This window comes from Aethalodelphis obliquidens, unplaced genomic scaffold, assembly GCF_003676395.1.
Source record: "Aethalodelphis obliquidens isolate GAN/ISIS:26980383/991018 unplaced genomic scaffold, ASM367639v1 scaffold24, whole genome shotgun sequence".
Taxonomy (NCBI): Eukaryota; Metazoa; Chordata; class Mammalia; order Artiodactyla; family Delphinidae; genus Aethalodelphis; species Aethalodelphis obliquidens.
The window spans coordinates 19,070,832-19,093,986 of record NW_020837968.1 but is presented as its reverse complement, the minus strand read 5'-3'; the positions used below and the strand labels follow the sequence as shown (position 1 = coordinate 19,093,986).

The window sequence follows — 23,155 nt, the reverse complement described above, 5'->3', positions numbered from 1 at the left end:
GTCTAGTGGACTGTATAATGTAAGACTGTAAGGCTGTAAGGCTTTCTTTTCCCTACTCCCATATCTCAGGCTTCATTTCAACCTCATTCAGCACAAATATGGGTTGAGTGTTCACTAAATGCCAATTTTTACTGGCATCACTCACTTCCTTCTCTCTGACATGCTCCTTCCTTAAATTCCACACCTCATGCTCATTTGCCTGTTTCTCTGTCTGGACCTTCTCTGTCTGCTTCCTTGGTTCTCCCTTCCCCTCTCCTTTGGCTTGTCTTTGGCCTTTGTCCCCTCCTTTGACGTTCTTCCAGTGATATCCAGCATACTGGTATCCTCCATGATCAGGCCCTCAATCTGACACAACCCTCAATCAGGTTGTATCTTCAACCCTAACCTCTGTTTCTCCACCTGCCTGCTAGACCTTTCTCCCTGGGTGTTGCACGGGTGCCTCACACTCCATGCTAGATGGAATCTCTCCTCTGCATAACCCAGCACTCCTCTTAAGCCACTTAAATTCTGCCTTATACTCTTTCATTCAACAAAATTATTTACTCGAGGCCTGTGTCACAACCGTGCTCCACCAGATCATTGGTCAGGCCAAGAATCATCCTAGCTTGATCCCCGTCTTCGAATTTATTGGAGCAGGAGGTACTGGAGGAGCACTGTATGTCTGGAGCCTGGCATTGTTCAACCCAGATGTCAGTTGGGACAGAAAGAATAACCCAGAACCCTGGAACAAATTGGGCCCCAATGATTAATACAAGTTCTACCCAGTGAATGTAGATTACAGCAAAGTGAAGAAAGAAGGTCCAGACTTCTAAATGAAACGTTTCACTATAAAGCTGCTTAAAATGAAGGTCTTCCAGAAGCCATCTGCACAATTTTGCACTTGACCAGGAAATAGTTCCCCTCTCAATGCGTGATCATGTTGGTGTATTGTGTTGGGGTTTACACTGATTAATAAATAATCTGAAACTTAAAAAAAAAAAGTTACTGAGAATCTGTTGCTGTTGGAAGTACTAAAGACATGTTAGAAAAGAAAACAAAGTCCCTTTTCTCCAAGAGCTTCCCCTCTAGGGAGAGAGCCAGGTGGTCAACCATGAACCTGCAATATGGCTGGTGGTGATGTGTTCCTTAAAACAATTAGAACAGGGTAAAGGGATCAAAAGTGACAGTGGGCTGTGCTGATTATTCTCTGCTTACTGTCCCTCCCTCCCATACAATTTACCCATCATCCTCCCTCTCAGCCCTGTTCCATGCCCCAGGGACTGGCCTACAAGGCTTCTTTCACCCAAGCTCCCTCACCCTCTGCCTTCCTATTGGCTTAGGCAGAAAGAGGAGATGAGAGAATGGGGGGCAGTGGTGTGGCAGTAAGTGTTTATCAACCAGCTCTCCAAGGAAAAGCAACCAGATATGTAGCATTTGCCCATTTCTGTGGTGTAAATACTCCACCTTGAGAGATTTCAAACAGCCATCTTGATGTCGGAGTTGGAAAGAGATGCTTACCGTGGGCCCTGATGAACCAGTATAAGCCAGTTTCAACACACCATTGGTGGAAGGAGAGGGAATGTCTTCTCAGCTTCCTCTTGTCCTCGGTCCTGGCAGGGGCTGCATCCCTTCAGGACTGCAGCTCTAGACAACAGTGCCTCTTAGGCCACTCCAGCTCTAATGAGATGCTGAGACTCCCATTCCCTCCTCCTACCTCTTCAGGTCTGGGATTGGGAACAGCCTCTCAGTGAAGCTGGTCCCTGGGTGCCTCACTATCCCTAGTTTCCTTTCCCTACTCCCAGCTCTTCATTAATGCTCTTCAAAATCCTTGTGGAATGTACCTTCTGTTTCCCGTGGGACCCGGACTCATACAGGAGGGTTGTCTTTTTCCATAGAGTGCACAGGAAGGCCTTTCTGATACTGTAACACTGAAGCACAGAATGAGGGTGTGGGAAGTGATTTGTGTGTTGATCCTGCCACCTCCTCTCCAGTTTCCCCATCCCCATGCCTGGTAACCATTTCTCTTGTATTTGATTTCTAGCAGTGCCAATCTCAGTTCTTTGCATGTATCCAAAAAAACATTTGTTGAATTGTACCAAAACAGGGCCATCTATTGCTTTTCTTCTGCTCTCTAAAAAGTGTTCCTTGTTCCTATGAATTTCACTAATGCTCTTTCATTCTTCATTTGAATCTTCTATTGGGTCCATGCCCAGTGAGCCAGCACTAACAGAAGCTGGTATAAAATCCTCCTACAAAAATTACAGTCCTCAAAAGAAAAAAAAAAAAAAAAAACACCACAGTCCTCTTATAAAAATTGCTGGATTTGAGACCACAGTAGATAATTTACATAGGTTGAGAAGATGAATTCAAAAGCCATTAAATCTAAGCCTGTGAAATAAAAATCAGCAGAGTTTGCTACAATTGTTCTTAAACTCAACATGAAGCCCAAATGGTAACAGCATTCTGAAGTTACACCACTTTATACAGCAATACCACCAGTGTTCATGCTGCCTGGTGGGCCTGGGTCTGAGAACACAACGTTCCTGCTGTGGTTCTGCACTCCCTTCCCCGCCGGCTGTTAACCCCCTGTGCCAAGGTAGGCTGGCTTCATGAGACCCATTGTGTCCACACCCACTTCACCCACCAAGTGGACCTCTTTCATCATGTCAACCAGCCTATTTGCAGAGGTATCAGCTTGGTAGGGAGAATGAACTCTTTGTGGAGAAGATTAGGATTAGGGCTGGGATTTGGGTTGAGGTTTGTGAAGGTTAATTTTATGTGTCAACTTGGCTGGGCCATGGTGGGCCAGATGTGTGATTAAACATTACTCCGAATGTGTCTGTGTCTGTAAGGGTGTTTTTGTTTTTTTATATAATTTTTTATTTGTTTTATTTATTTATTTTTGACTGCATTGGGTTTTTGTTGCTGTGTGCAGGCTTTCTCTAGTTGCGTCGAGCAGGGGCTACTCTTCATTGTGGTGCATGGGCTTCTCATTGTGGTGGTTTCTCTTGTTGTGGAGCACAGGCTCTAGGAGTGCAGGCTTCAACAGTTGCAGCACATGGGCCTTAGAGCACATGGGCTTCAGTAGTTGCAGCATGTAGGCTCAGTTGTTGTGGCTCGTGGGCTCTAGAGCACAGACTCAGTAGTTGTGGCGCACAGGCTTAGTTGCTCCGTGGCATGTGGGATCTTCCTGGGCCAGGAATGCAACCCGTGCCCCCTGCATTGGCAGGCAGATTCTTAACCACTGTGCCACGAGGGAAGTCCCAGTGAGGGTGTTTTTGCATGAGATTAATGTTTAAAGCAGTGACTTTGAGTGAAACAGATTGCCCTCCATACTGTGGGTGGGCCTCATCCAATCAGTTGACAGTCTGAATAGAATAAGACTGACCTTTCCTGAGCAAGAGGGAATTCTGCCAGCAGACCACCTTTGGACTTGACCTGCAACACCAGCTCTTCCTGCAGATGTTGGACTTGCCATCCTCCATAATCATGTAAGCCAATTCCTGAAAATACATCTTTCTTTATATATACACATCTAATTGGTTCTGTTTCTCTGGAGAACCTGACTAATACAAGGTTGGAGTTGTGACTGGATTTAGGGTTAAAGTTAAGGTTAACATTAGGGCAGTGTTACAGTTAGGGTTAAGATTCGAGGGAGATCAGGGCTAGAGTTGGCATTCAGGTCGAGTTTGAGGTAGGGGTAGGGGTAGCATGAAGGGTAAGGTTAGGAATCAGGTTAGAGTAGGGTTAGGATTAGGGTTGGGTTGAAGTTAGGGTTAGAGTTAGGGTTAAGTTTAGGATAGGGATCAAGTCAGTTAAAATTAAGTTTAGTTTTTAGGATGAATTGGGAGATTGGGATGGACACATATACACCAATATGTATAAAATTGATAACTAATAAGAACCTGCTGTATAAAATAAATAAATAAATAAAATTCAAAAAAAAGAAAAGAACAACAAAAAAAGAATATAGTTACCAATAAAAAAAATGTTTAGTTTTTAAACAATGCCTGGGGTTAAGGAACGTTAAGGTGTGGACTAGGGCTTAACAGTTGATGGTGCATCCTATCAACCTGGGTTGCCTAACTCAAGACTGCTTTTGCAGTAAGAGAGAAATAAATTTTCTTAGCCTCTGTTATTTTGTATATTATTGTTTTATGCAGCTGAACCAGACCCTGATTAATCCAGCACCCCAGAATGGGGTTACCTACTGCCCTAGATGCGTGCCAGGCACCTGTGCCTCCGCCATCAGCATATTTAGATCACGGTCCTGCGAGCACTTGTCCATGTTTTTTTGTCTGTATTCCTGTTTGGCTCTGAGGTACCAGACAGCAGGAATTTAAGTTCCCAGCACACATATAGCGCCTGGGTCAGTACCCCACAAGGTACGTTAGTGTCCCTATCTTTACTATTAAACATGGAATCCTGGCCCCCTTGGCCATATGTCTGGCCTCAAGCATCCTCAGAGCCACCTCTATATGAGAAGGCTGGAGGACAGGACTGCCCTCTGCCCATGCACTACCTCTGCAGAGGTCTGACCAGGCCAGTATGAAAACAGTAGTATGGGCAAATTCTGCCCATGACACGGACTCCTTCTAAATGCAGTGATTAATTAATTGTTATGACCAGGCCCCCAAGAAGCTGCTGGGACAGGAGGCAACCTGCACAGACTTACTGCAGAGCTGGGATTAAGGGTAAAGTTAGGAAGGGCTGCCTCATTCTTGGGCAAGACCAACCCAAACTGTGCTCACATTCTGATTCCCAACTGCTTGTTCAGAGATAGCAAATAACGGTAGCAATTGTTATTATTATTATTATTGAGGTTTACAATATGACAGACTCCATTCTAAATGCTGTATCTGGATCATCTCATCGAATCCTTACAGTAGCCCTATGAAGTAGCTATTCTTTTCCCTTTTTACAGATGAGAAACAGAGGCATAGAGATGTTAAATAATGTGCCCGAGGTCACAGAGCTGGTAAGTGGTACAGCTGGGATCAGAACCCAGACAGTCTGAGACCAGAGCCCATGCTCTTAAGCACCACGCTCCACTTCCCTCCTAAAAGACCCACTCATTCAGCAAATAATAATACTTACTGTCTGTTGAGCACTTTCTAGGAGTCAGGCTCCACACCAGTGGCTCTCAACTAGGGCAATTTTGCCCCCCAGGGAATATGTTATTATTCGATGTCTGGGAACAGTTTTGAGTATCACCACTGTGGTGAGGTGTACCGTGGCACTGAGTGTGTAAAGGACAGGGATGCTGCTAAACTTCCTACAATGCCCAGAACAACACAGAATTATCCAGCCCAAAATAGTGCCAAGGCTGGGAAATTCTGCTCTATCCTAAACACTGTACATTTTTTGCTTTAATCATCATAATAATCCTGTGAAACAGTTGCTGTTATTCCCATTTTACAGGTGAAAAAACTAAAGTTTAGACTGAGATTAAATAATTTCTCCAAAGTTACATAGCAAGTGGATGAGGAGATAATTCAAACCAAGATCTGTTGGATTCCTAAACACTTTCTGCATCCAGGCACTGTGCTATTTGAGTTATATATTGTATAAAGTTTCCTATGGCTACTATCAAAAACTACACAAACTTGGTGGCTTAAAACAACAGAAATGTATTCTCTCAGAGTTCTGGAGACCAGACATCTGAAATCAGTGTCCCTGGGCCAAAATCAAGGTGTCAGCAGGGCCACACTCCTTCCAGAGGCTCTAGGAGAGAATCCACAAGTCAGCATTCCTAGGCTTGTGGCCACATCATTCCAATCTTCAAGGCCAGCATCTTCGAATCTCTTTCCTCCATCTTCACATCACCTTCTCCTTTGTGTGTGGTCAAATCTCCCTCTGTCTCCCTCTAATAAGGACACATGTGATCATAGTTAGAGCTCTCTCAGGTAATTCAAAATAGTCTCCCCAGCCCAAGATCTTTCACTTAATCATAACTGCAAAGATCCTTTTTCCAAATAATTGAAAATTTACAGGTTCCAGGGATTATGGTCTAATATCTTTGGAGGCCATTATTCAGCCCACTTCACATATATCTTCCCAACGCTGCTCACAGTTTTATTAGGCCTATTTTACAGATATACCCGGCTCTGAGGGACATGATCTGAGCTCTGGATGTGTATGGCCAAGTCAATGACCCCTATCAGAGGAACCAAAAGCCTGTTCAGGAACAACCCCACACTCACCACACACATACAAGCACACACAAGCATAGATTGATCCGACAGATTTGGCCTTACAATAATTACTTCTAGGGCTTCCCTGGTGGCACAGTGGTTGAGAGTCCGCCTGCCAATGCAGGGGACGTGGGTTCATGCCTCGGTCTGGGAAGATCCCACATGCCACGGAGTGGCTGGGACCGTGAGCCATGGCCGCTGAGCCTGCATGTCTGGAGCCTGTGCTCTGCACAGTGAGAGGCCCACGTACAGCAAAAAAAAAAAAAAAAAAAATAATTACTTCTAAATTCAGAAAATATTTTTTAACTGTAAGTTACACTGCGTTTTTAAAGTTGCTAGAGAAGACTGCTTTTTAATCCACCTCTGTAAGCTTTATTTGCAAAGTGAAGACGTTCTTATAATGCAAATAACTGCTCCCTAGTCTAGCTGTACCTTAACGCTGACTTTTTTTTTTTTTTTTTTTTTTCTTTTTTTTGCGGTACACGGGCCTCTCACTGTTGTGGCCTCTCCCGTTGCGGAGCACAGGCTCTGGACGCACAGGCTCAGCGGTCATGGCTCACGGGTCCAGCCGCTCCGCGTCATGTGGGATCTTCCCGGACCGGGGCACGAATCCGTGTCCCCTGCATTGGCAGGCAGACGCTCAACCACTGCGCCACCAGGGCAGCCCAACGTTGACTTTTTAATGAGGTTTTTTTAAAGTCAGGGACTCCACTGGTACTATAATATACTAATACCTAATATCTGTTCTACCTTTTTGTTTAACACTTCATATTTGGTCTATATTAGCTCCTATGCTCTACATGCTGGTCTATATTAGCTCCTATGCTCTGCATGCTAAGTCGGGGGCAGTGTGGGTGCCCGATGTGACAAGTGAAACAGGACACGTAAAGTAAACGTCAGTGACGATGCCACTTCATCAGGCAGTTTCCAGGTAGCTCCAAGGGAGAGTTCTCAGAACATTCCTTCTTGTTCTACCTTCAGAAGATTAAGATTTGGACTCATTAAAACACAGGTAACCACACCTCACCAAAGAAGATATACAGATGGCAAACGGGCATGTGAAAAGATGCTCTACATCACATGCCATCGGGGAAGTGTAAATTAAAGCAATAATGAGACAGTACTACATACCTATTAGAATGGCCAATACCTGGAACACGGACAACATCAAATGCTGGCGAGAATGTAAAAATAACAGGAACTCTCTCATTCACTGCTGGTGGGAACGCAAAGTGGTACAGCCACTTTGGAAGACAGCTTGGTAGTTCCTTACAAAACTAAACATACTCTTACCATATGATCCAGCAATCACGCTCCTTGGTATTTACACAAATGAGTTGAAAACTTACGTCCACACAAAAACCTGTACACTGTTTATAGCACTGTAAAGATGTTTATTTATAATTGTCAAAACTTGGAAGCAACAAAACTTCAGTAGGTGAATGGATAACTAAACTGTAGTACATCTAGACAATGGAATATTATTCAATGCTTAAAAAAAAAAAGGAGCTATCAAGCTATGAAAGGACATGGAGGAATCTTAACTGTATATGACTAAGTTAAAGACAATCTGAAGAGGCTGCATACTGTGTGATTCGAACTCTATGACATTCTGGGAAAGGCAAAACTATGGAGACAGTAAAAAGATCACTGGTGGTCAGGAGTTGGGGGAAGGAGGGATAAATAGGCAGAGCACAGAGAATGTTTAAGGCAGTGAAAACACTCTGTATGATACTATACAGGTGGATACACGTCATTATACATTTGTCCAAACCCATAGAATATAAAACATCAGGAATGAACCCTGATGTAAACTATGGACTTTGGGTGATGATGATGTGTCGATAGAGGTTCATCAGTTGTGACACATGTATCACTCTGCTGGGGATGTAGGTATTGGGGAGGCTAAGCCTGTGTGGTGGCAGGTGTATGTGGGAACTCTCCGTATCTTCCTCTCAATTTTGCTGTGAACCTGACTGCTCTAAAAAAAAATTAAGTCCCTCTTAAAACACACACAGGTGACCTAGGAACCTCTCTGGTATTCATGAGACCCTTTCATTTATTCACTCATGGGCCGATGTTAGCTGAGAGCCTGTGTGCCGGGCACTGAACCTCTCTGGTGTTCATGAGACCCTTTCATTGATTCATTCATGGGTCGATGTTAGCTGAGAGCCTGTGTGCCAGGCGCTATGGAGACACAATGGGGGGCAAAACCACATCTAGTCCGTGCTTTGATGTTGTTCATGCCTGAATGGGAGGAGTAGACCCTGCACAATGAGGACCAGTAAGAAAAGGAACGTGGCTCTATGAAAATGGTGGCCCCCAGAGTTGACCTTCCTTTAAGACTTAGTCCAAGTACCACTGATTCCACAGGCTCCCACGGGCCTCATTCTCTGAATTCCAGCGGTCTGGCAAGGCAGCACCCCGCCATCCTCCCATAATGCAGTGTGTCAGAGCCCTCTTATCCAACACTTTCAAACCTGGAAGCCGTTGTGTTAATCAAAACAGAGTGAAATCACTTAAAATGAAGTGTCCCTTAAACATTTTATTTTTATGTAAATCACATAAATATTCCTCCATTCCTTTACTGTGGAGTCAAGGCTGTGCTTGTAGATCTGCCATTGGGAGTTATGAGTCCTCTTCTCACAGGAAGCGTGTCCATAATTTATCCCTGAGGATTTCCAGTCTCCGTTTCTTTAAAGTGAGGGGAAGTGGTAAAGACGCCTGTGAGGCAATCTGAGTTCAGAATCCTGGCTCTTCAGTATCTTTCCCCCTATCTTTTCCTCTCATCTACATCTAAAAATTTTTTTGTATGATTTGCCTTTATTAAATCTTTCCAAAGCATTTAGGTTAATTTTCCAAAACAACCTTTTGCACTCAGATTTTACCAGTTTACATGATATTAATTAAATTACGTTAAGTGCAATAACAAATCACAATCAGGGTTGGGAACAACTGATTCTGGGTAAAAAATACAGGTCGGGACTTCCCTGGTGGTCCAGTGGTTAAGAATCCTCCTTCCAATGCAGGGGACAAGGGTTTGATCCTTGATCGGGGAACTAAGATCCCACATGCCGCGGGGCAGCTAAGCCCGTGCGCTCTAGAGCCCACGCGTCACAACTACTGAGCCCACATGCCACAACTGGAGAGAAGCCCGCGCACCACAACGAAAGATCCCGCATGCCACAACGAAGATCCTGCATGCGCAGCTAAGACCTGATGCAGCCAAATAAATAAATAAGTATTTTTTAAAAACACAAAAAAACATGTCAAGTATGGAGGCAAAAGTGTGCAGGGTTCTGGTGGGTTCTGGGTGGTTACACTTTACAGAGGGCATGAGAGTTCCCTGGTGGGCCAGTGGTTAAGACCACTGCAGGGGGTGCAGGTTCGATCCCTCGTCGAAAATGTTTTATGGAGGGCATGGGGAGTGAAGGTGAGTTAGGTGAGTGGGCTAAGCAGAGGATGGTAAGAGGGCCTCTACAGATCCTGGGCTTGAGAGCATACCTGAAGAAGTCCTGGGTCCAAGCCGGTGTAGCTGGGGCATCAGGACCTGCAGGCCCCACGGAAGGCTCTCCCAAGGTGTTTCGGAGGCTGGGGGTTAACTAAAATGGATAAAATCAGGAGACCAGAGCTGGGGGGAGGGAAGTGGGGCAGGGTGCCCTTCTGCAGCTGTCACTCAGGCCTCCAGAAGTCCACTGGCAACTCCCAAGATGATCAAAACTAAATTACTGAGGGTTTGTTCTTTGTCTTTGCAACGTGCTCTAACCATGGAAGAAAAAGCCACTTACTGCCCATGTCTCGGCAAAAAAACCTCCCTGCTGTACTCCCAAGGCTGGGCGGAAAGAGGAAGAGTGTTCTTGTTTTGTACCCCTGGCTCCCTGCTGGTCAGGCCGGTTGCACAAGCCTTGGATCAGGAGAGTCCAAAGAGCTGGAATGAAGCGGCAGCCCTACCACTCCGGAGCCAGGGAACTAGGCTGGTCCCTCCTCACTGTTCACAGGAGAGGGATCGTACTCCACCCAGGGAGCCCCTAGGGATCACTTGCACTATCTCCCTGGCATCTCAACAGTAGTAAGCATCCGCCCCGGACTGGGCTGAGGTTAGTTGGAGGCGTCCCTGCCTCTCTGGCTGCAGCATCAACAGGTACCTCTGTTTTACTCCGAGAACAATCATTTAGCGTGTTGTTTTTACATTTGTGTCAACACAGACTTAGTATGGAGTAGAATGAGAAATCCTCATGATGATTTAAGAGGACACCAGACTTCGGATTTTAAAGCTGCACACAAGCCACACGGGGCTACACCACAGACCCCTGAGAACAAACCCCCACCCTCTGCCGTCCTGCGCATGGGCCGTTAGGGACACGTCCTGGGGAACGGCGGAGACGAGCTGAATCATGTGAATACACTCAGCAAACCACTAAGCGCTAGCAAACAGAGGAGGTTATTCTTATTCATATTCTTTCACTGTGTGTTAGTCTAGGGTCCCCAGCTGGATGGAAAGTTCTCAAGATCAGAAACGATCTTTTTTCCCCTCAAGCACTCTCTCCCTTTCTTCCCTCTCAGCCTGGCCCTGAGCATACTGCAGGGCTCCATAAGTACAGGGACAGTGAGGGCAATGAGGAGACCTTCAGTTTTAGGTCAGAGTCACCTGGGTGTGAATAAATTTCCACTGAAATTGATGGGAGTCTTCACAGAGACCCTCCCCAAGCCCCAGGGAGAGCCTTGGGGTTGCTAATTGAAATCATCATCCTCTCTGAAGGGTCTGACTCAAGACTGACTCCTAGGCTTTCTGTGCTGTAGAAGAAATCTGAAAAGGGGCCAGAAAGACAGCCCAGAGAGGCCCTGGGAGATGGGGCAGATGGGAAGAGAGAGATCAAGTCAACCTGCAGAAAGAGAAGGAAAAATACCCATTTGCCCTCCAAGGGTTGGCCTGTTCCCTGCAGTGGAGGCCTTGTGGGGGGGGATCCGTGCCCTGCCCTGGACAGCAGCTGTTGGGGGCTGAGGGATAAGGGATGTGTATCACAGCAGGTCTCCGAGGGCCACAGAGGATGAGCGTGGTCGTGCAGTGGGTGTGACCAGTATGTCCGGGAAGACGCAGCGACCACAATGTCAGAGGGCGATTATCAAGGACACCTGTGTTTGAGGGCCACTCTAAGTTGATATGACATGTGGATAACCGTGTCTGGATGGCGACCACAGGCCACTCCTCACAGCCACAGGCTTGGAAGGAAAGAAGGGAAAGAAGCGGGAAGGACAGAACCCCCAGGAGGAGGCACACCTGCCATCCCCAGGACAGGGCAGGTGATGTGAAAGGGAGAAGGGGAGTTCAGCACAGGGAACTATATTCGGTATCCTGTAATAAACCATAATAGAAAAGAATACGAAAAAGGAAAAAAAAAAAATATATATATATATATGTAACTGAGTCACTTTTCTGTACACCTGAAACTAACACAACATTGTAAATCAACTATACTTCAATATAAATAAATAGATAGATAGATAAAAGAGGGAGTAGGAGAGGGACAAGTCAACCCCCAAATCATCTTCCCTCCAGCCCTTAGCCAGTGGGGTGGACCCACTCAAGGTCACAAAAAGAAAAAAGGCTGGAGCAGCCCAGGAGACAGAGAACACAGCCACCCTCTCAAGAAAGCAGCCACCGTGGTCCCTCCACAGAGGCATCTGGGACGTTACACAATCACAAGGAGACTGTCTACAGTTCGCTCAAGTTCTGCAAGAAAGAGATCCAGCAGGTTGCTTCCATGTCCTGGCTATTGTAGATAGTGCTGCAATGAACATTGGGGTGCATGTACCCTTTCGAATTATGGTTTTCTCAGGATATATGCCCAGTAGTGGGATTGCTGGACCATACGGTAGTTCTATTTTTAGTTTTTTAAGGAATTTCCTTACTGTTCTCCATAGTGGCTGCACCAATTTACACTCCCACCAACAGGGAAGTCTACTCAATACTCTGTAATGACCTGTATGGGAAAAGAATCTAAAGAAGAGTGGATATATGTATATGTATAATTGATTCACTTTGCTGTACAGAAGAAACTAACACAACATTGTAAATCAACTATACTCCAATAAAAATTTTTTTAAAAAGAGAGATCCATCAGGGTTGGCTCTTTCTTAGGAACTTCAAAGCCAAACAGTGTCCCCAGCACATGATACACAGGTGACATCACGTCTAAGGTGGTGGAAAGAGCAACCCAGATACAGTCAGGGAGACACAGTGACGAGGGCTGGAGATCTCGGTACTGTGACATCTGAGACCAAGGACACAGTGACCTCTGATGCCAGAACAGAAAGCTGCAAAGGGTATCAGGTCTCAAGCATTTGTCCCTAAAGAACACTTTCCAGCTCTGTCATCCCAGCTTAACTAAATAACAAGAGAAGCCTGCAGTCTCAGAGTGGGATGCTGTCTTCTGTTTGAAATCCCATGCTCCACAGCCTAGTATGACCTTGGAGTGGATTCTGTGACGTCAGCCGTGTCTGAGACCCCAATGTCCAGTAAAGCGGAGCCCACCTCACACCCCCGCTCGGCAGAGCCACGTGAGTGTCCCCGGCCTCAACTGCTTTCTGGCTTTGGCTCCCCAGGGCTAGGGCTGAAGTCGCAGTCTGAATGTTAGGGACTGCCACCACGACCCCTCCTCTCCCTCCTCCTCCTTTCCTTCCCCTTGGATGTCCCTGAAACTAGATATTCAGTCCAGTCCACAGATTAGCAAGAACAAAACTCATGTTCATTCCCTCAGTATATTCAGGGTAGGAAGGAAAGACCAGCAGCCTTTGCTGGCAATAGAATAAGAAAGTCTATCTAGACAGCTGCTCCTCCAATACAGCAGTCACGAGCCATAAATGGCTACTTAAATTTAAATGAGTTTAAAAAGTTTAAAATTCAACCCCTCAGCTACATGAGCCACATTTCAAGTGTTCAAGGAGCCACATGTGGCTACTAGTCACTGAGCTGGACAGTGCAGAACACAGAATTGAACATTTCCATCATCATAGAAGGTTCTATCAGCCAGCAGTTCCACTCCTAGGGTTATACCCTAGAGAAACCTTCACATATGTGTTCCAGGAGAAACCACAGGAATCTTTATAGCAAAATAATCTATAACAGCAAAACACTAGAAACAGCTTCAGTGTCCATCTTATGCACAGACTATATGGACTACAATGGAAATTAATAACATCTTACACATCTGTGTGGATAAATCTCACATAATGTTCAATTTAAAAAAGCAAGTCAGGGATTTCCCTGGTGGCGCAGTGGTTAAGAGTCCACTTGCCAACGCAGGGGACGCGGGTTCGATTCCTGGTCCGGGAAGATTCCACATGCCATGGAACGACTAAGCCCGTGCGCCACAACTACTGAGCCTGCACTCTAGAGCCTGTGAGCCACAACTCCTGAAGCCTGCGTGCCTAGAGCCTGTGCTCCGCAAAAAAGAAAAGCCACCGCGATGAGAAGCCCGCGCACCGCAACGAAGAGTAGCCCCCGCTCGCCGCAACTAGAGAAAGCCCGTGCGCGGGAACAAAGACCCAACGACGCAGCCAAAAATAAATAAACTTATAAAATAAATAAATAATAAAATAAAAGAGCAAGTCAGCCTTCCCTGGTGGCGCAGTGGTTAAGAATCCGCCTGCCAATGCAGGGGACACGGGTTCGAGCCCTGGTCCAGGATGATCCCACGTGCCGCGGAGCAACTAAGCCCGTGCGCCACAACTACTGAGCCCACGCACCTAGAGCCCATGCTCCGCAACAAGAGAAGCCACCACAATGAGAAGCCCGCGCACTGCAACGAAGAGAAGCCTCCGCTCACCGCGACTAGAGAAAGCCTGTGTGCAGCAATGAAGACCCAACACAGCCGAAAGTAAAAATAAATAAATTTATTAAAAAAAAAAAAAGCAAGTCTCCATCAACGGACAAATAGATAAACAAAATGTGGCATATCCATACCATGAAATATTATTTCGTGATAAAAAGGAATGAAGTACTGATACAGGCTGTGATATGGCTGAATCTTGAAATCATCACACTAAGCGAAAGAAGCCAGTCACAAAAGACCACATATTATGAAAGGCCAGAATAGGCAAGTCCTATTTTTTCTGTCCTAGAGACAGGAAGTAGATTAGTGGTTGCTTAGAACTGAGACTGGGGCTGGGGCTGGGGAGAAAGGAGAGTGATAACTAGAGTTTATTTTTGGGGTGATGAAAATGCTCTAAAATTGACTCTGGTGATGGATGCATATATCTGTGAATATACTAAAACCATTAAAATGTATACTTTAAATGGGTGAATTGTGTATATGGTATGTGAATTATATCTCAATATGGCTGTCTTAAAATAAAATGAAGAGACTTCCCTGGTGGTCCAGTGGGTAAGACTCCGCACTCCCGATGCAGGGGGCCTGGGTTCAATCCCTGGTCAGGGAACTAGATCCCACATGCATGCTGCAACTAAGAGTCTGCATGCTGCAACTAAGAAGTCAACATGCCGCAACTAAAAGACCTCCGCATGCCACAACTAAAGATGCCACAAGGAAGATCCCGCGTGACGCAACTGAGACCCGGCGCAGCCAAAACAAACAAATATTTTAAAAATAAAATAAAATGAAAAAGCAAGTCACAGAAGAATATATATGATCTGATTCCATTTATGAAGCACATCAAAAACAAGACCAAACAATGTATTGTGTAGGTTACATATTTGGTAAAACTGTTGGGAGGGAAAACAAGGGGATGATAAACACAAACTTCAGGAGAATGGCTGCCTCTGGGGTGGAAAGGACAGAGGCGTGGTCACGGAGGTGGGCCCAGAGGCCTCCAATAGTGTTGGGAAGGATTCTGTTTCTTCAGCAAGGTGGTGGTCACGGGGGTGTAACTCTGACATGAGAATGTCTTACAATTGCTGTCAGCAGATGGCAATGATGACATAGTTGTCATTGCCTGGAACATATCTTTTTTCTTTTTCAAATTTTAATTTTTCAGCTGTGCCATGAAGCATGGGGATCTCAGTTCTCCAACCAGGGATCGAACCCGTGCCCCTTGCAGTGGAAGCACAGAGTCTTAACCACTAGACCGCCAGGGGAGTCCCAATGCCTGGAACATACCTTAATACATTTTTTTCATTTATATTTTCCTTTTTATATATGCACAGTTACACAGGCCATAAATCTAAATCTGAAAGACCTCTTTCAGCGAGTATAAAATTTAAAAGTCTAAGTGATAAGAAGGGTACAAAACAGAGAAGAGAAGAGGGGAGAAAAAGCCAGCTGGGCTGGGTGAGAGTAGAGGGCCGGGAGCGGGTGTTGAAGGTGGAGCCCAGGAGAACCTGGGATGGAATTAGGGAACCAAGAAAGGAGTCACTAGAGGTACAGCTGGGAATTACAAATTGGCCCCTCCTCAATGCCCTTCAGGAGATTTGAGTACAGGGTGCAATCCTCTTACATTATTTACAGCCTGTTGTTGTGATTCTTCCCACGTGCCGCAGCTTCAGGTCAGAATCGCAGGGGTCAAGGAGTCTACAGGGCTGCCATGGGCAGATGGCCTTAATTTAGCATTGATTCATTTCTATCTGCCTCTTTGCAACAAAAGCAGCAGAAAAAGGGACCAGAGGTGAAGCAGGCAAGTTCATTTAATCTCCCTGAATCTCATTTTCTTCATCTAACAAATTGGGCTCCTGATGCCAAGGGTCCAGGTGACCAGATGCAACGAGAACACAGGTGAGGCACCAGCACAATTGCCTGTGACCAAGTAAACCTCCAGAGCCACCTACTCCCTCCCCCATAAATACCTGTGGAATCACGTGACTGTTTCAAATGAAATAATAGGGGTGCCCTGAAAGCAAAAGACCTCTCTCAGTGCACGTTGTTACTGCTGTCTTTAATTTCACATGCTTTACAGGCCTGAACTTGATGAAGGAAATGTAATAACAGCTTGTCCAAGAAACTTCAGGTATTTTACGCCTTTCCCAAAGCTCTAATGCCGGGAAAGGGAGTTGGGCAGGGAGACATTTTTAGTCCATCTCCCTTAAAGGTGCTGCAGAGAGAGGGAGGGATGACTCACTGTTCTCTAGCTCTACCTGAACCGCCAAGGCCCAGAGAGGAGGGACCAGCCTTGGGAGTGGTGGGGTTGAGGCTTCAGCCCACGTGGTTGGACTCCTAAGTGAGCGCTCCTGGCGCCATTCAGCTGCGCCTGACGAGCTGATGACGGGGGCACCAGAGCTGTAGATACAGGGGTGTAACTGTTAGTAAACCAGGACTATGGTCATCTGCCTCTCCAACTGCAGGGGCTGTTCTGTCAAATGGGAAACCAGAACAGAACCTGGATGGGGCCCTGGCTGACCCAGCAGAGAAATTCTGTGGGCAAACTTCTCAGCCCAGCTGACTGCTCAGTTTACACTGACAGGTTGCATGAGCTGCTACTGGCCCCTGGACAGACACAGGGTTACCCACCCCCCACTCCTTAAAAGTTACTCCCCCTCCCAGCCATGCTCTGCTCCAAAGAAGCTCCTGATTACCTCTAGGACTTTCCCCAGGGTCCAGGACAGGTGGGAAACAAGGTCTCAAGTTCATTTGCACCGGTTGCATACAACGGGGGTATCTCTGCACAGGCTTTGAGAATCACTTGTATTTCATCCCCACCCACCGTGGAATCTTGCCCTTCCCCTCCCAGGAAAAGTATGCCTTTGTCCCCACTGCCTGACAGCCTCTTTTTGTGATTCCTAAGCATGAATTCCAACTGTCACTGGGGGGAGTGCCACCTTATTTGAATATGTCACTGTTTCCTGCTCACTCGCCTGCCTAACCACCTACACTCACCTGCTTTTTAAAAATGCACTTAAAGAATCTCTCCACCAATTTCCTCTACTCCTTCTAATTGAACTTGTTTATTTGACTTATCTTTAAGAGCCTGGTGGCCCCAGAGTCAGGGCCTGGCCCAGGCCTGGCTCAACAGTATTCCAATTTGGGAGCTCCATGGCGGCCTAGTGGTTAGGGTTCCAGGCTTTCACTGCCCTGGCCTTGGGTTCAATCTCTGGTTGGGGAACTGAGATCCTACAAGCCACGTGGCACAGCCCCCAAAAAAGAGTATTCCACCCATCTCCAGTGTTGCCCAGTCTGCAGTGCAGAGTGACAGTAGGCAGGTGGGTGGGCAGCCCTGACCCCTTGCCTTCTCTTCCCCACCAGCCTGGAGTCCTTGCCGACACTGTCCCAGTAGGCGCTGCACAGCCAGCCTTCCATGCTGATAGCACCCAGCCCCCAGAGCAGATACATCATCTAACAAAATGTGGAGCAGAAAACGCACAACCCTTACTCTGAAGGATTGCAGGGCCTAAGAAGAAAGATACATCTTGGCCTGTTAAGCTGCCATCAGTCAGCCAGAAGGCCCTGCACTGGGGCTGGGTTTGAGAGTTCCAGGGAAGATTCTACCCTCGTCAAATTACACACCCGCTCCCCACCTCACCCCCAGGTTCCTGGGCCTCAAAGGGCCTCAGAAGTGCTGGCTCCAGATGCCCTGGAGACCCTTCAGAGAGGATTACCAGGATTGTTCAAACAAGATGATGGATGTGAGCCAGGCCCCTCGCACAGGCAAACTGCTGGTATTAGGATTATTATGAGTATTATTAAGGTAAATGCTCTGCAGGCCTAAAAGCTAGCAAGGGAGAAGCAAAAATAGCTGATGCAATAAGCCCTAAAGTGTGCTGCCCTCTTCTGGAAGTCCTAACAGTACTGAAAACAGAAAAAGGGATTCTCGGAGCTGAAACGTCTCTGGCCCTCTGCAATTCACCAGCTGCTATTCGCACTCCTTAGGATGAGCTAATGGGGTCCAGCGCCAGAAGTGATCCTAGTCATCTCAAGGAGACCCCCTGCCTGGGCCCCTATGCTGAGCAGTGCGCGCAGCCAAAGCCAAGGCCCGGAGGCTACTTTCTATTTTTCAAAAACTTCTCTCAGCTAAGATCCTTCTGCAAAAGGCTGTCTGCTGCAGGTGGGACTTCTCCCGCCCTGGTGGTTGGGCGGTAACGAGCCTGGGATGGCTCAGGAATCCAGTGCAGCTGCAGCCCGGACCTGCCTGTGGGACGGTGGCTCTGTCCCCGCCCTCAGTGTCTCAGATCTGAAATGACAGCCCTTCCACCCTCCTTTAACGACTGCCTTGAAGCCAAACGGGGCAGGTGTTCTAAATGCCTCCCACTCTTCTGAGCAACAACTGCAGAGTAATAAAAAACTGTTGGAATTACAGACTGTCCTCAGCCAGTTGTATGGAAGCAGGTGTGGGAGGAGCTTTGCCCTCAGCCTCCAGGAAAACCAGAGAGACAATCCTGGCCTTTGTGCAGCTGGGCCTCCTGGGAGGGGAGCGTGGGCACCAGCAGTGCTGGGGATGAACTCCAGCCCTGCTGAGGGGACGTTTCTCCTCCTCTGCACTCCCTCAAGGGGCCAAGTGGTTGTAATGTGGGCCCCAACCTGAGGCAAAAGGGGGTGAGCCTGGCGTAGGCCAACCTACAGGAACCCCGTTACAGTCACCAGCTTTGATGTAATTAGTGGAAACCAACCAGAGGCAGCTTTTCAAATTACTTATATTTGTTACAGGATGATTCAACTCAACAAAGATTACCCAGTATAAAATTATCTAAACTCTTTTTATGTAAAACACACACCTTTCTTTGGAGTTGGGGTAAAAGGCCACATGTACCTTAACTTCTAGGTGGGTGTCCGGGACGGCGGGTCATCCCCTACCCCAAGCTGGTTGTAGGTCTTATGTACCTGCAAATTAGGCAACCAAATATATTAATGTAAATAGAATAAGATGGCCTGCATATTAGGATGCTGGCAGACCTCATGAGCTGGTACTGAGTCATAATTCATACACTCTACACAAATGGGCTTTAGTCTCCCTTAGCACAGAACCAAAATTCTAAGGTCAGTCCCATTAGTTCTTATCAAGCTGCCCCTTCCCAGCAAGTTCCTCAATGAGTGGGAAATGAAACCGGATGCTAATCAGTTCTCCCCTCCCCGCAGCCGAGGACAGAGCTTGTAAACATCTGGAATGCAGTCTCCTACACTGTCAGGCGTCCTACATCCCTAGCATGATATCCCCTGCAAACAACTGCACAGGGCTGCAAAAGGATCTCGAATGGTAATGGCAAAACACGTCCCCTACCGGAAGCCCATATGGACTGGTAGAGCTGACCCAGAATGGGCCAATCATTGTAACTTATCCTCCTGCCGTAGCAGTTGGTTTGGAAGGGGACATCTGACCTAATTAGAGCCAAACATAGGCTTCCCTGAGATGAATTTAGGAGCACTGGGAGAGACTCTCCTTCATATGGAGTCGCCAAGCCAGGAGGACATGAGTCCGGGGGAACCACCAGTCATGGTGCCTGCGATGAAGTAGCACAAGCAGGGGTAAGCCAGGCCAGATGGAAACAGAGAGTGTCCCCGAGAACTCTGTTTGAGCAACTGGATCTACTTGCGCCTAAAGTGACAGCAACCCTGTTATATCAGCAAATAGAATTTCTATTTTCAAGAAAGTTTGTTTTTTCTGTCAAACCCAGTATTTCTGATAATGGAATGGTTGTATATTCATGCTATTATTTTCATACCTCCTCATGGTGTCCACGTAACATTTATAAGTGTTCACTGACTTACTAATTAAGGGTGTATACAATAGCTAAAGTTTTTCTACAACCATGGTTGCCCTCCAGGGCAGCTAAGCTAACCCCTGTGGGACCAGGACACAGGACAGAGTTCCATGGACTGTAGGTTACCGAAGCTCCCATCCTGATCTTTTGAAACGTGTACAGAAAATGTCCAAATGTCTCCTGGACAGTCTTATTACCTATAAACTTATCGTTTGCCATCTTGGCCAACCAGGTCTGTGTAGTCAGATTAAAAACAGGAAATTATTATTAGGATGGGTCCGCTCATCTCGTTGTCCCTCTTTTATGATCACCCAGAACCTAATACCAGCAGACACAATCACAATCATGATAATATTCCACACCTACACTTTTCTTTTCTTTTCTTTTCTTTTTTTTTTTTTGTGGTACATGGGCCCCCCACTGTCGTGGCCTCTCCCGTTGCGGAGCACAGGCTCCGGACGCGCAGGCTCAGCGGCCATGGCTCATGGGCCCAGCCGCTCCACGGCGTGTGGGATCCTCCCGGACCGGGGCACGAACCCGTGTCCTCTGCATCAGCAGGCGGACTCCCAACCACTACGCCACCAGGGAAGCCCAACACACCTACACTTTTCTAGGTATTTTAACATATGTTCTGGTTATTCAGTTCAGGAGGCTCAAATGTCCTCAATTCACCAGGGGTGATCAGGCCTTAGCAAATTGATTTAACTGAAGTTCCAAAGAAATGACTTGAGGAACAAGAATGACTATTTATTAATTTAGAATGAGGAACATGACATTTAACATTTAATTGACAAGATCGGAGAAACTACGCTGTCCGCTGTGAACATTGTCTTCTTGGTAAGAAAATCTACTTGAGAAACTGAATTAAGGAGGCCATTGAGTAAATATGAAATGAGACTAATGGTCTTGGATAGTCACGTTGTTTATGTTCCTCAGGGTGGAATAACCAGATGACTCATTCTTGTCCAGTTGTCAGAGGGTCATTTCCACAGATCAGCCCACCCCCTCCAACGGACAGAGCCACTGACTTCCTAAGAAATCCTTCCATGTTCACATAACAGTTCCCTTCTCCCCCTTCCTCTCTGTGTATTCAAGTTGTTCTCATCATTCAAGGTCAATTTCAACAAAAGACTCAGAAGAAGGTAACCAAGAATGGGAAGGATCTAGAACCATCTCTGGTTGCCCACCCCTCCCTCCTAAAAGAACTCCAAGTTTGGAGTTCTGAATTCCAGTATCATGCTCATCCCATGCAGCCCACGAGCTTCAGGGGAAGTTAAACTATCACTAGCTTTAGGAGCTGGTCTGATGAGTCTCCGGGTACTCACATCTCCCTTGAAGTGAGTGGGTCCAGCAAGGGCATGCGACCTAATTTAAGCCAATGAGGTGATGGCTTCTGGGAAGTTAGCCTCACGTTCCTCCTGTGAAAATTCTCCTATTTGACCACGAGGCTGAACTTGGGCTGCCATCTTGCACCAGCCTGAAGAAGAATCCAGCACCCAGAGGAGGGCTGAGTGAGAAGCTCACAGAGAAACAGAGCCAGAGGCTCTGGAAGGTGTCCACACTGACATTGCCCCCCCCCCCACTAGGGCTTGAGTATGCAAGACAATAGCTGTCCTTATTGTTGAAGTGAGTTGAGCTTTGTCTTTTATTACCTGTGGCCATAGGCAACCTAGCTGAAACATTCTCTCATTTGAGGATTATCTGGAAAGCCAGGCATGTTTGTTTGGTATCCTGGGGCAGAGCACAGTAAGCTCATTTCCTTTAACAGTTATTTGATTAGGCTCTGAACCAGTGTAGGTGGATCAATGACCCCGCCCCCCCCCCACCCCCACCAGATCCCTAATTAGTTAACTCACATGATTTATTTACTCCTACTCTTAAAGCTTGTCCAAACCCAAGAGAAAGAGAAAGGAGGAAAAGGTGAGGTAATATGACTGGGGCAGAGGAGGGTCTGAGAGTTTTACATAGAACGGTTTATCAAATGAAAGGTTCAGGGAGCCTGTGGCGTGGGTAGGTCCTCCAGGCCTGGGCTGGGATTCTGCTGCCCACTGGGAGATGGGATGAGCACAGGGGAGGGAGGAAGTAAGAGTAACATCATTCTAAAAAGCTGTCCAAAAACAGCCCCAAGGCCCCCAGAGCCTCACCTCTCCATCTCCCGATTCCTGCCTCACCCTTCCCAGATAAGACTGCTTCAACCTTTCTTTAAAGCACAAAGTTGTTAGGGAACCTTTGACCAAAACCACCATCTTGGCCAGGAATGATGATAAGCGCTTGCCTGACTTGCCTCACAACGGGGGGTCCCTCTAAGTAACAGGGTGAAGGAATCGGGAGAATTCAGGAGGGTCCAAAAGGAGGCAGAAGACACCAGCGCATAATATGTCCTACCAACCTCTCAGAATCAGAATTCTTCTTTTTTTTTTTTAATGTATTTATTTATTTATCTTTTTTTTTTTGGCTGCGTTGGATCTTCGTTGCACACAGGCTTTCTCTAGTTGCGGTGAGCAGGGGCTGGTGGCTTCTCTTGTTGCCAAGCACGGGCTCTAGGTGCGCGGACTTCAGTAGTTGTGGCACGTGGGCTCAGTAGTTGTGGCTCGCGGGCTCTAGAGCACAGGCTCAGTAGTTGTGGCGCACGGGCTTAGTTGCTCCGCAGCACGTGGGATCTTCCCAGACCAGGGCTCGAACCCGTGTCCCCTGCATTGGCAGGCTGATTCTTAACCACTGTGCCACCAGAGAAGTCCCTCAGAATCCTTCTTGCTGGAATCCATTTTGGCTGAGAGATGTGTGTGCCACCAGGAAGGACCCTGAGTCAGACCAGATATGGACCAAGCAAGATGATTGGCCAGAGACAACCCGGAAACTAACCTCGTCACCATAAAACCCGAGACTGAGAGCCACGTGGCAGAGCAGTTCCCCTGCGGTCCCTTACGCTGCTGATCTCCGCCCCGGCGCCCCTTCCCAGTAAAGTGTTTTGCTTTGTCAGCCATGTGTCTCCTCGGACAATTCATTTCTGAATGTTACACAAGAGCCCACTCTCGGGCCCTGGAAGAGGTCTTCCTTCCTGCAACAAAATCATTGGATATGAATAATCACCAAACTACCTTTAAATAAAATTTAATATATAAATATTTTTATAAATAAACATAAATCAAAATATTGTAATGAAGGACAGACAAGGTAGGACTTCCCTGGAGGTCCAGTGGTTAAGATTCTGTGCTTCCACTGCAGGCGGCATGGATTCGATGGCTGGTCGGGGAACTAAGATTCCCACAAGCCTCGCGGCACAGCCAAAAAAAAAAAAAGAATGTACAAGGTAAAACAAAGCTGACTCGACAATGTATGT

The 23,155-nt window shown here is 46.8% G+C and overlaps 1 pseudogene; it reads left to right on the top strand.

The window, feature by feature from the left end:
* Positions 1–449: 449 nt before the first annotated feature.
* On the top strand, positions 450–876 carry LOC113628653 (cytochrome c oxidase subunit NDUFA4 pseudogene; annotated as a pseudogene).
* Positions 877–23,155: the final 22,279 nt, after the last annotated feature.